At 39.7% G+C, this 12,865-nt stretch overlaps 1 non-coding gene across 1 annotated transcript; it reads left to right on the forward strand.

The window, feature by feature from the left end:
• Nucleotides 1–209: 209 nt before the first annotated feature.
• Nucleotides 210–317, forward strand: LOC125589469. The gene has a single exon (XR_007325657.1). It is a non-coding gene; the product is annotated as a small nucleolar RNA R71 (small nucleolar RNA).
• Nucleotides 318–12,865: the final 12,548 nt, after the last annotated feature.

Raw genomic sequence — 12,865 nt, forward strand, 5'->3', positions numbered from 1 at the left:
CCATCTGCTCCTTCCCTAGGGATGCAACAGACTTCTTCCTCTCAAAGTCAGTGTTCTTGGTGCTGCTGCTGTTTGCTAGATTTTCTATCAGTCTCACAGCCTCCACCGGATTCCTGGTGTTGAAGTTTTCCTCGCTAGCTGTATCAAGAGCCATCTGATACCACAAGGAGATACCTCTGAAGAAAGTGCTCAGTAGTTGCACTTCGTTGAATCCGTGGTGTGGACAGTCTCGCTGGAAGAACTTGAATCTGATCCACACATCTTTGAAAGACTCTCCAGTCTCCTGGGCGAATGTAGCGATTTTGCTTCTCAAGTCTTCAGCGCGTGCCTCATCGAAAAAGTTTCGCAAGAAAGCATTCTTGATGTCGGCCCAGGATGTTAGAGATCCTATGGGTAGCTGCTTAAGCCAGTGCATCGCTTCTCTAGTCAGAGAATACTTGAAGAGCTTGCACAATAGGTAGTCCTCGAGGACTCCATCCATACGAATAGCAGCGATAGGATCCTCGAACCTCTCCAGATGGTCCATAGGATGCTCGTGCGGTAACCCAGAGTAGAGTATCTGTGACACGAGTGTGAACTACTGAGGCTTCAGCTCGAAATTCTGCTTCTGAATCTCTGGAAGTCGAATAGCTGATCTGTTGGCGTAGTACTCATCTGGACGATTGTAGTCAGCCAGTGCCCTTGGTCGAGCAGCCTCTTCTACAAGTTGAGCAGCTCCTGTAGCATCAGTATCAAGGATTACATTTCCCTGAGCGTCTAGTTTCTGACCTGTTGCATTACGCAGATGACCTTCCTGGTCATACATGTTTCCATTCTCGTCCTGTCTGAGAATAACAACCGCAACCATGTTTCGCGACTGATGATCGATCGATGTACGCGGTGTAGAATCGATCGATGTCGAACGATGTAGATCGGTCGACGATGAAGGTCGGATGTCGGTCGACGGTTGGGTGCGAGAATCAGTCGACGTGAAAGCTGCTGCGTCGAGCGATGTGGAACGTTGGTCTTTGCGGATCGTGCGTTCCAAGTGAGCAGGATCTTCTGAGAATAGCAGGTTTTTGTCTTTGTTGCTTCTGGTACTGCTGGGCATGCACCTGAAAAGACAAGAAAAAAATTTTTGTGTCAGAATGGGGGTAGAGAAAAGAATAAGAATCAATAACACTAAATCTAATGGCGATCAAAGCTCCCCGGCAACAGAGCCAAATTTGATACCACTCAAATTACTCTAAGGAGTGAATTACTCTCTCAAATAAGAAGTTGCAGTACTTAGGGATCGAATCCACAAGGAGCTAGGGAACCTATTAAATCTAGTCAGGTTATTAATTCTAGGTGTTTGTTGTTTTATGGTTTAAAAGTAAATAGCAATCCTAATTGAGCAAGTCTATTGCTCGACTAACAAGATGATTGTTGGGTGAAACTTTATTGGAAGATATTAGATGCAGGGTTTCTATTCAGGTGTTATAGATTATAATCCTATAGATGCCCCTAACAGTTGCATGCATGATATATTAGAGCTCAACTCCTTAATCACAGTGATCAGCGATGGCAATGTTTCACTGGTTAACTAACTAGATCTTGGATCTCAACTGTCGTCTTTTGATCACGAGAAAGTGTCGATCGATGATCCTATATGGATATCGATCGATACACCTTTCGCAATATCGATCGATTGTCAGAAGATAATATCGATCGATAGCTTCTAGCTAAGCCCTAGGCGTGGGTTGATAATTCTCACTAGTCTCCTAGATCAGCGGTTAGCTCTCTCTAGCAGTCCTAGCATGACAGATTAGATTCAGGACATGATGATCAAGGATGCTTGACACATGCAAATTCCTAGGTTCATGTTCTAGTTAGCAAGGCTAAAACAAGCATTAAGAACAATCAATCAATGAATATTACAACTCAGCAAATCTATAGTTGGGGCTAATCCCTCTAACCTATTTGAACCCTGAATCTAACAAGTAAACTACTCAGACATAGCTAAGCAATTCATGACACAAAATATAGATAAAAAATGCATAGAATAGAGTAGATGAATCAATGGAGTTCCAATCACAAATCTCTCTATGATTTTCTCTCCTAAAATTCTCTCTTGCTCTCTTGCTGAAAGTAATAATACAATGGTGGCTCTCCAAAAAAAACTCTTTGCCTCCTAACACTTAGGCAAGTATATAACTATTAGGTTAAAAACTCGTTAGGGGTAATCTTGTAATTTGGTGAAGCCTTGGGTTTAAAGTCGGCTGGAACCAAGTCGCGCATCTCGCGTCTCGACATCGATCGATGGTACAGGATGTACATCGATCGATCATTATTTTCAATCGTTGAGGCTTCTCTTATGTATCGATCGACGGCACTGGATGTGCATCGAATGATTGCTTCTTCTTCGTATCGACCTCTAATGGTCAGCTCGGATGAAATCTCTTTTAAGCTCCTAAATGCTCCATAATCATCACTTTACTCCAAGATACTGCTGAACCTGAAAACATACCTAATATGATAGAATATATAATATATAGATAGTAAAACACTTATATACCATGGATGAAAATGGGTCAAATCCATGGTATATCACTGCTAACGGAGAAAATGGTGTACCCAATGTTGAGGCTGCAGCTGCTGAAGATGTTATGTCTGGTCGACCCAGAACGTTGGCTGGCTATAATTGTCAAGATCAGTACTACACCAACAGGTTTGCTATTGGTCCTCCTACCTTCCGGAGGCACGATTTCAAGCTAAAGCCATCATATTTTACACTCGTGGGACAACAACCTTATCGTGGGCTCCTAAACGAACATCCTATGAACCATCTGGAATGGTTAGAAGATCTTGTCTCTCCTATCAAAGCTAATGAAGTTCCTGATGCCATCCAAGGTTCATATTGGCTTAGCTTTGATAGCAGAGACTAGATCCTCGAACCACTTAAGATGGTTTATACTAGCTGATGTAAGCTCTTTAAGTACTCTCTTGATGGAGACGTTTCATACTGGATTAAGAATCTACCAGCATGATCTCTTACTTACTGTAATGCCATCCATAAGCTTTCCAGCAAATATGCTTTGATGATACTAGATCGGAAGACCTGAGGAATAATATCTCTATGCTCACACAAAGGCCTACTGAATCCTTCAAGAGATCCTAATTAGATTCAGATCATATCCAAGGGATTGTCCTCACCATGAGTTCAATGAGGTACATCTGTTAGGTACCTTCCTTCAGAGGTCTCCCTGGTTTACCATAAAGCTCTAGACATAGCTAGTGATGAAGACTTCAACACCATGAATCCAGAAGAGGTTGTGAGACTTATCGAAGACTTGGCTTATACCAATAGTACCAAGAATACTGACTACGAGAGAAAGAAGTCAGTTGACAGCTTGGAAAAGGGACAAATGGCTGAGGTGAAGGCAAAGCTAGACACTGTCCACAACCTTCTTAAGAAACATGTTAGCTTCACAAAGGGTGTAGAAACTGATGAAGCTGCTGAAAAAAATGAATTTGAAGAGGATGTAAAAAATTTCAGTAAGACTGGTTTTCAAAATTGGCGATTTGGGAATCAACAGGGAAACATAAACTTCAACGACACTAGCGAAAGATGTAATTTCAGCAACAACCAGAACTCGCTGTATCAAAATCTCTACAACCGCAACAATTACAACAGCAGTTTCACCAGAAACTACGGAGCTTCGTCATACAAGACTTCAGTTGAAGCAACTCAAGAGAGAAAGCTGGAGTCTATGATTGATCAAGCCATGGAAGGCCAACAGAAAATGACAGTAGAAAGCAAGGATCCGTGACAGGCAGGTAGCATCGATCAACGCTCTTAGAAAGCGAGGATCTGCGACAGACAGCTAGCATTTATTGACACCCTCCGAATTCTAAGGTACAAACCCTGATTGGAAAGAAAAAGAGGAAAAAGGTTCTTAAACATCGAAAGAGGATAGATAATGAAAAGGAGATGGATGCCTTAACTAAAAGGGTATTGAAGATCCCCAAGGAAGAAGATTTTGATGACGCCTACGACAAGTATAGACTATGGATATTTTTTAGAGAGACAGCAGATGACATCTATTTAATGTTTCGCACTATTAGAGGCAAGATGAAGAAGGCGAGAAATTTGGAGAAGAAACATGACCCATAAAATTTTGGGGTTCCATGTACTATTTTTGGTCACAAGTATCCAAATGCTTTGTCCGATACATGCTCTTTAGTGAGCATCATGCCTAAAGCAATGACTAGGCAGTTGGGGTTAAAGATTGAGCTTTGTAATGACACCTTCACATTTGTGGACTGCTTAAGAGTCACTTCAAGAGCGATTCTCAAAGATGTGCATGTTGAGATTGATGATGCCATTTTCCATGTAGACTTCCAAATAATTGAATTATAGTGGAATACCTCTTTGCTACTTGGGAGAGATTTCATAGCTGTTGTAGGGTAATGTGTGACATGGAAACAAACAAGATGTGTCTGTCATTTATGGATAAGGATGGCTTCTATGATCTTGTCAAGGTTTTCAGAGGGCACAAGTCCTACGTTGGATTTTGAGATAAAACAAGGCTTATTGCTGCCTTCGACACTGATTCTGGTGGAGAAAGTATGAGGAAAAATCAGTGACAAGCGAAGCTTCAACAACATTGATCGACGTCTGATATCACTCAAATTACCCTAAGGAGTGATTTATACTCTCTCAAATAAGAGGTCGAGTTGTAGTACTTAGGGATCGAATCCACAGGGAGCCAGGACACACAAAAGATCTAATAGTTATACGATTAAGCTAGGCTAATAGTTTATAAAGTAGTAAATATAGATAGCAAAACAGTAAACAGTAAACAAGTTGAATAAGACTATTATTCAGCTTGGCAAAGATTTGTTTGATGGAAGGATGGTTTGCTAGATCTAGGGTTTCTATTCAGGTAATCAGGATGATAATGATATGGAGGCTAATTGTTGCTTGTAAGATATTATAGAACTCAAACAATAACAATAATCTACCAGCTCTCGCATGTCTAGATTATCTATCACTAGATCTAAGATCTCAGCTCTCGCATGTTGATCTGTAGAAAGTGTCGATCGATTATTCTATAGGAATATCGATCGATACACCTTTCACAATGTCGATCGATTAATCTATTGGATCATTGATCGATATCGCTTCTAGCAAGCTTTACGATCGGGTTGAATATGTGTTCATTAAGGTTCCTAAATCAACTCTCGTATGTTTCTAGCAATCCTAGCTCAATAGAATTCAGTTCAGAGAAAAGACCAAGCGATGGCATTGTGCCTAATGATTCTAAGATCAGGGTTCTAGTTCATGACTCTAGAACACAAGCAGTAAGAACAATCCTATGATGAATATCACAACTTAGCAGTTCTATATTTTTGGCTAATCCCTCATAACCTATCTGAACCCTAAACCTAACAAGTGGATCTATTCAGACATGACGTTTGTCACAGAAAACCAAAGACAATGGAGTTCCAGAAGGACTCTGAAGGATTTCCTCCTTTCTCTCATAACTAAGAACAATGAATTGAAGAAACCTTAGATAGCGTAGCCGTCAACAATGGCTTATAAATAACATAAATAGGGTTTCTGGTCGTCCAAGGGTATTCTGGTAATTTGGGATTGCTTATGGGCTTCAGCGGTCATAAAATATGCTCAGCCCATATTTTGGCATCACTTTCGATCGACACCAATGCTGTGTCATCGATCAACAATCCTTCATCTCCTCGACAACTTTTTCTTGCAAGACAGACTGACCACTCTTCAGTAAAACGGGGATAACCTCTGCTACAGGATGATGCTTGACCTCAACCCGGTGGCATTGGAAAGCTAACTCAAAGCTATATCTTGTGTGAAAAGCTGGTCTCCATCTGACGGTGGGAAGGTCTCCATCCATAGCTAAACATCTGATGCGTCTGTGCAGTTCTGCACCTCAAAAGACTCCAAAATCACCATATTTCTCCAGAACGTACCTGAAGCTGTAAATACTCTAAATAGTCTCTATATAGTAGTAAATATATATTAAAACACTTATAGACCATGGCTGAAAGTGGGTAAAATCCATGGTCTATCAACTCCCCCAGACTTACCCTTTTGCTTGTCCTCAAGCAAAACACACAAGTAATCTATCAACTCCCCCAGACTTACATTCGCCCAGGACTCACATGATTTAAAAAAACTTAGAATCATCACCTCTACAATATTGCAATCCACGTCTAAGAAGTCCTAATTACAAAAGCACATTATACCATATCTTAGCTTAGCAACCAAATTCACCTAGCCAAAAACTTAGCAAATCTTATCTGACATTCCCCTCTACCAACCTCATTTTTTAACATAAATAAAAGTATAGGCTTTACCTTGGGAGTATCGATCACAGAATGCAAGGATTTTCAAACAAGTATCTGGATCTACAGGTAAAAGTTAGTTCATATCTTTTCTCTCTACTAATTTCTCTCTTTAGTCAAAGTCTGCTTATATTGCAAGATCATTAACCAAGATTGGACAGGCTTCCATGAATCAAGCCTTAATGGTAGTTGCCACCAAGTCCTGTTCACTTCCTTTTGACCTATATCCAAGAATTCATGTGAATCGAACCTTGATGATTGCCGCCACCAAGTCCCGTTCGAATTATTTTTGTTGGAATCCTTATGAAGCAAGCCTTAATAGTTGTAGCCACCAAGTCCTGTTCGGATTCCACCTAACTAACACTTATTATATATATATATATATATATATTTTTTTTTTCTTTTTCTTTCTTTCTTTTTCGTTTTTTTTTTTTTTTTTGAAAATAAATATCTCTACCTATAAATCTAGGGTCGAAATAGAGAGAGAAAAGGTGATAAATCTACACAAGGCTTTACCTTCCAGACTTGTTTGAAGAATCCGATCCCATGTATACCAAGCCCCAAGACAAGCAGTTGTGTAAGGTTTAGTGTTGTAGGTCAGCTTTGGTTACTTCAAACAATCTCAACAACTGTGAATAGTTGACAGATTGATTCACTTTAGTATCTTTAGTACTATCTGCAATCAGTAAATCTAGAATGGTGCTAAAGAGTGGTTAGATAACAAGCAAAAATCAAATAAGTTCATTATACCCTTCTTGACTCAATAAAACTCTTTTGAAAACATTTTTATAAGACTCATGAACACACTAATATCAGTAAACATCCCCCCCAGACTTAAATTACACTGTCCCCAATGTATATCTAGTCGGAGTTATGGTGAGAAATAATCATAAGTAAATAATTTAACAAGTAAGAACGATGACTTGCTCAGTGTCGATCGACACAATGAAGTGACAATCGATCGTTGTTGATGAAGTGTTGCCGACTGATAGCGACATGGTCTCATCGGTCGATGGCTAGAGCAATCATTCGACACAATGAAGAGACAATCGATCGTTGGATATGAAGTGTTGTCGATCGATGTCGAGCTGGTCTCATCGGTAGATATGCTGAGGAATCGTCTACTCGGATCTTTTTGTTTTTTTGGTTTTTTTTTTCTAAATAACTAACTAAAACACAATATTAGTAGAACCTCCCCCAGATTTAAATAACACTATCTCCAGTGTTATACAGTCTAAGATTGGTTGGGATATAAATCATAAGGACAATATTTAACAAGTAAAAACAATATACCTGACTTTGATGTGAGTGCCGACCAACACAGTTAAGTGGCGGTCAATACTTTTGAGGCTTTGTCGATCGACACAGTTAAGTGACGATCGATCGATGCTAGTGATGCTCTGTCGATCGATGTTGCGCAACCATCGTTGATCCTCTTGCAAATTCGTCTTCCTCAGATCTTTTCCTTTTACCTAACATAAATAAAACACTAAAAGTTAGTAATAGATAACCAATAAAACATAACTAATTATTTTTTCGATGAATAGTGTTCTGCTACAGTAACTCACAATTTTTTTTTTGCTACGGTGTCAATCGACTTCCTTGCTACAGTGTCGATCGATTTCCTTGCTACAGTGTCGATCGATGCTACAGTGCATCTACTGCCTCTGCTACAGTACGATTGCTACAGTACCATTGTTACTGTTCTTCGGTTTTTTTTTTTTTTTGACCTGCAATAAATAGAAACGTTAATCAGTAACAATCTAAACTAAACTGAAAGAAATTACCTAATAGTGAGTTGCCTCCCACTCAGCGCTTTGTTATAGTCATTTAGCTTAACTTTGGAGATCTGATTTTGTCCGGATGAGAATAAGAACATGCTCCAAAACAAGTCTCAATGTCTGCTCTCTGAATCTTTATCATTCCTGTGTGAAAGCCTCCTCTATAAACTCTTCTCCTTTGTCTATCATCTCAGCAATAAGGAGTGCTCGAAGCTTTGCAAATGGCTTTGAGAAGCATCTGCTGCACACTCTGGGTTTCCTGACACCATCTGAGAAGCGAGGAATCAATGAAAACTGAGAACTGTCCTTTATCCTTTTTCTCTTCTTCCAATTCCTCCTCTTCTTTCCCCCAGACTTGTCTAATTGCGTGGTGGTTTCTCCATCCCTAAGATTTCCACACACATTGAACTCCTTCTGCTTTGATACGCGTCCAGTGTCGATCGATGATGAAGTGGTAGTATCGATCGATGGTTAAGTGGTAGTGTCGATCGATGGTGAAGTGTTAGTGTCGATCGATGGTATCTGATCGGTGACGATCGATGCTGCCTCTCCTGGGCTTTTATCGACTTCACCTCTACATCTCAACCCTCTCTAAGAAGCTATTGCGTGCTGATGATCATCCAATACCTCAATGTAAGAACTCAGATGCACACCCTTATCTGGTGGAATAGGAGAATCAGCTTCAAATACAGCGCATGGAACCACAAACTTCACAGGATCATGTATCCTCTTCACTCTTTTGTGAAACCCAGCAGCTTTTTCTGTACAGATAGGTGGTCTCTGATGTTTAGGGTCAACAAGGTGTGAGGCCTTATACATGTACATCCTCTCCTCAATCGGTTCCATCTAAATTATGCAACCTGGCGGAACGTCTATCAAAGGGAATCGATCGATATTAAATGGGTGGTGTCGATTGATAGGTGGTTGGCGGTGTCGATCGATGTCGGGTGGGTGTAGATCGATGATGTGGGGTGGTTGTCGATCGGTCTCATCAGGTTGGTGTCGACCGATGCTAGCCTTTGAAGTTTCCAAATCTCCTCTCGAAGTATGCTGATCATCATCAAGCTTCTTCTTCGAATTTTGATCCATATCTTCAAGCCATTCCTCCGCACTAAGGAGTCTTCCATAGTGACTTCTCTGTCTACATCGTCGATCGATGATGAGGTTGTAACGTCGATCGACGTTGAGGTCGTGATGTCGATCGACGTTGAGGTTGTGATGTCGGTCGACGTTGAGGTCGTGCCGTCAGTTGACGTTGAGGTCCTGCCTTCAGTACCAGCTTCCTCTACTCAGCTCAGCTCTCCAGACACATGTTTTTCATCCCTTTTTGCCATAATGTCGTCGAGAAGCTGTATTGGAATCATATACTCCTCATCTAACGATGCCAAGAACCTATCCCATTTATCATTCTTCTCCTTTTCTCGAGTTGCTGTAGCTTCATAATGTCCTCCCAGCAGGTTAAAGATCTTGGCTGCAACTGACTGAACCAGCTAAATGCATCTCCAAATAGAGAATAGGGGAAGATTTTGCAGATAATGTGGTCTAAAGATATTTCATTATGCTCGCTTGCAGAGGCTAACTCCTCAAGTTCTTTGATAAGGTCTCTGGGATCTTCATGAGGAAGACCTCGGAAAGGGTCCACAGCTCCCCAATCATACCATTTGCGATTCAGATCAAAGTTGTTTGTCTCAGCAACATCAATCACATCAGGGATTACAGCACCCTCTGCATTAATCAATTGTCCTGTGTTGTTGCGAGTGCGACCTTCTTCGTCTCTTAACATCCCATTCTCGTCCACTGTAAGTATGAGCACTTCAACCTTCTCTGCCTCCAAACAAGTGGTGTCAGACGGTTGATGAACAGTGTTGGTCGACGGTGAATAAACAGTATCGATCGACGGTTGATGAGCAGTGTCGATCGACGTCGGGTGAACAATGTCGATCGACGTCGGGTGATCAGTGTCGATCGACGTCAGGTGAGCAGTGTCGATCGACATTTGGATTTCTACGCTGCCAATCGCTGCTTGGAGGGTGTCGACTCTCTTAGACTTATGGATCACGCGTTCCAAATCCAGTGGCTCTACTAGTAAGAGCCCTATCCCCTTGTTGCTTCTGGTACTCATATGGATGTACCTGAAACACAAGAAAAAGTTTTTATCAGTTTTTTGAACAGTAGTAAAACCTAGACTAAATCTGACTAGACAAGATCTAATGGCGATCAAAGCTCCCCGGCAACGGCGCCAAATTTGATATCACTCAAATTATCCTAAGGAGTGATTTATACTCTCTCAAATAAGAGGTCGAGTTGTAGTACTTAGGGATCGAATCCACAGGGAGCTAGGGCATACAAAAGATCTAATAGTTATACGATTAAGCTAGGCTAATAGTTTATAAAGTAATAAATATGGATAGCAAACAGTAAACAGTAAACAAGTTGAACAAGACTATTGTTCAGCTTGGCAAAGATGTGTTTTATGGAAGGATGGCTTGCTAGATCTAGGGTTTCTATTCAGGTAATCAGGATTATAATGATATAGAGGCTAATTGTTGCTTGTAAGATATTATAGAACTCAAACAATAACAATAATCTACCAGCTCTCGCATGTCTAGATTATCTATCACTACATCTAAGATATCAGCTCTCGCATGTTGATTTGTAGAAAGTGTCAATCAATTATTCTATAGGAATATCGATCGATACACCTTTCACAATATCGAACGATTAATCTATTGGATCATCGATCGATATCGCTTCTAGCAAGCTTTACGATCGGGTTGAATATGTGTTCACTAAGGTTCCTAAATCAACTCTCGTATGTTTCTATCAATCCTAGCTCAATAGAATTCAGTTCAGAGAAAAGACCAAGCGATGGCATTGTGCCTAATGATTCTAAGATCAGGGTTCTAGTTCATGACTCTAGAACACAAGCAGTAAGAACAATCCTATGATGAATATCACAACTTAGCAGTTCTATATTTTGGGCTAATCCCTCATAACCTATCTGAACCCTAAACCTAATTGGTGGATCTGTTCAGACATGAAGTTTGTCACAAAAATCATGGATAGAATAGATGAAATTGCAATAGATATAAAAACCAAAGACAATGGAGTTCCAGGAGGACTCTGAAGGATTTTCTCCTTTCTCTCATGAATAAGAACAATGACTTAAAGAAAGCTTAGATAGCGTAGCCGTCAACAATGGCTTATAAATAACATAAATAGGATTTTTGGTCGTCCAAAGGTATTCTGGTAATTTGGGGTTGCTTTGGGGCTTCAGCGGTCATAAAATATGCTCAGCCCATATTCTGGCATCACTGTCGATCGACACCAATGCTGTGTCATCGATCGACAGTCCTTTATCTCCTCGACAGTTTTTTCTTGCGAGACAGACTGACCACTCTTCAGTAAAACGGGGATAACCTCTGCTACAAGATGATGATTGACCTCAATCCGGTTGCATTGGAAATCTAACTCAAAGCTATATCTTGTGTCAAAAGATGGGCTCAATCTAACGGTGATAAGGTCTCCATCCATACCTAAACATCTGATGCGTCTGTGCAGTTCTGCACCTCAAAAGACTCCAAAAGGACCATATTTCTCCAAAACGTACCTGAACCTATAAATACTTTAAATAGACTATATATAGTAGTAAATATATATTAAAACACTTATAGACCATGGCTGAAAGTGGGTAAAATCCATGGTCTATCATCGCCACCCAGATTTTGGAGAAAATAAAGGCATTGGCACTTTAAGACGCCACCTACCCAAAGACCGCTGAGACAGCTACATAATGTACTAGCACCATATGAGCATGATGTCTACAAAGATCAAGAGGGTCGCACACGCAGCAATACAAGAAGGGTCATTAATGTTTCTAAGGATGATATGGTAGAGATTCTTGAAAGTGCTGCGAATGTAGGAAGTCATTATATGAGCTTACCGCAATATGAAGTATGTCTTCCAGAGAAATGGCAACACCACGAAGAACTACGGTGACCCCCACATACATTATTTATTTTTAAATGAAGTCCAAAGACATAATATATAAAATATGATCAAACTGGAGTAAGCAAACATATTTTGGTAAATTTGAGTATTTTTTTTTATGTTCATCTTTTAGTTTAGCGAAACATCTGTTGAACAAAAAAATGGAATTAAATTTTATCTTCAATTTGGGACTACAAATTTAAGACATAGGAATGTAAAACTTACATTCTCATTGACATGTATGATCTCTAATGTTTTAGTGTATTGTTTGTAAGTATGAAGTACTTTGACATTGATCTTCCAACCAATTTAAAGAGGTTGCCGTAGTTGGAGTTAGTAATTATCATGGTTTATAAATGATGACTAACAATGCATAATAAGCTACAATTGTGAGAGAAGTGTTATTAATTATAAGAATGACATGTAGTCAAATAAAGCTATTGTGTGATATAATATTAAGGCGAACAAAATCATCCCATATAGTTTACATAGTGATAGTCGTTGGATTGAATTATATATAACATCTTATTTTGAAAAGGTTTTGTGAGATTAGAAATATAGGAGTTTGGTTATATTTAGGTTAATATTAGTTGTTATAGTAGAAATGAAATGAGTTTGTTAAACCAATAAAAAAGACCAAAATATCATTAATGAGATACTGTTTTTAATTGTATTGATATGTACATCTTAAACTACAAAGCTAGCTTAATGTTAAATTCAAAAAGGGATACTGTTTTAATTTGAATTGATAC

This window comes from Brassica napus, chromosome C6 (assembly GCF_020379485.1).
Source record: "Brassica napus cultivar Da-Ae chromosome C6, Da-Ae, whole genome shotgun sequence".
Classification (NCBI taxonomy): Eukaryota; Viridiplantae; Streptophyta; class Magnoliopsida; order Brassicales; family Brassicaceae; genus Brassica; species Brassica napus.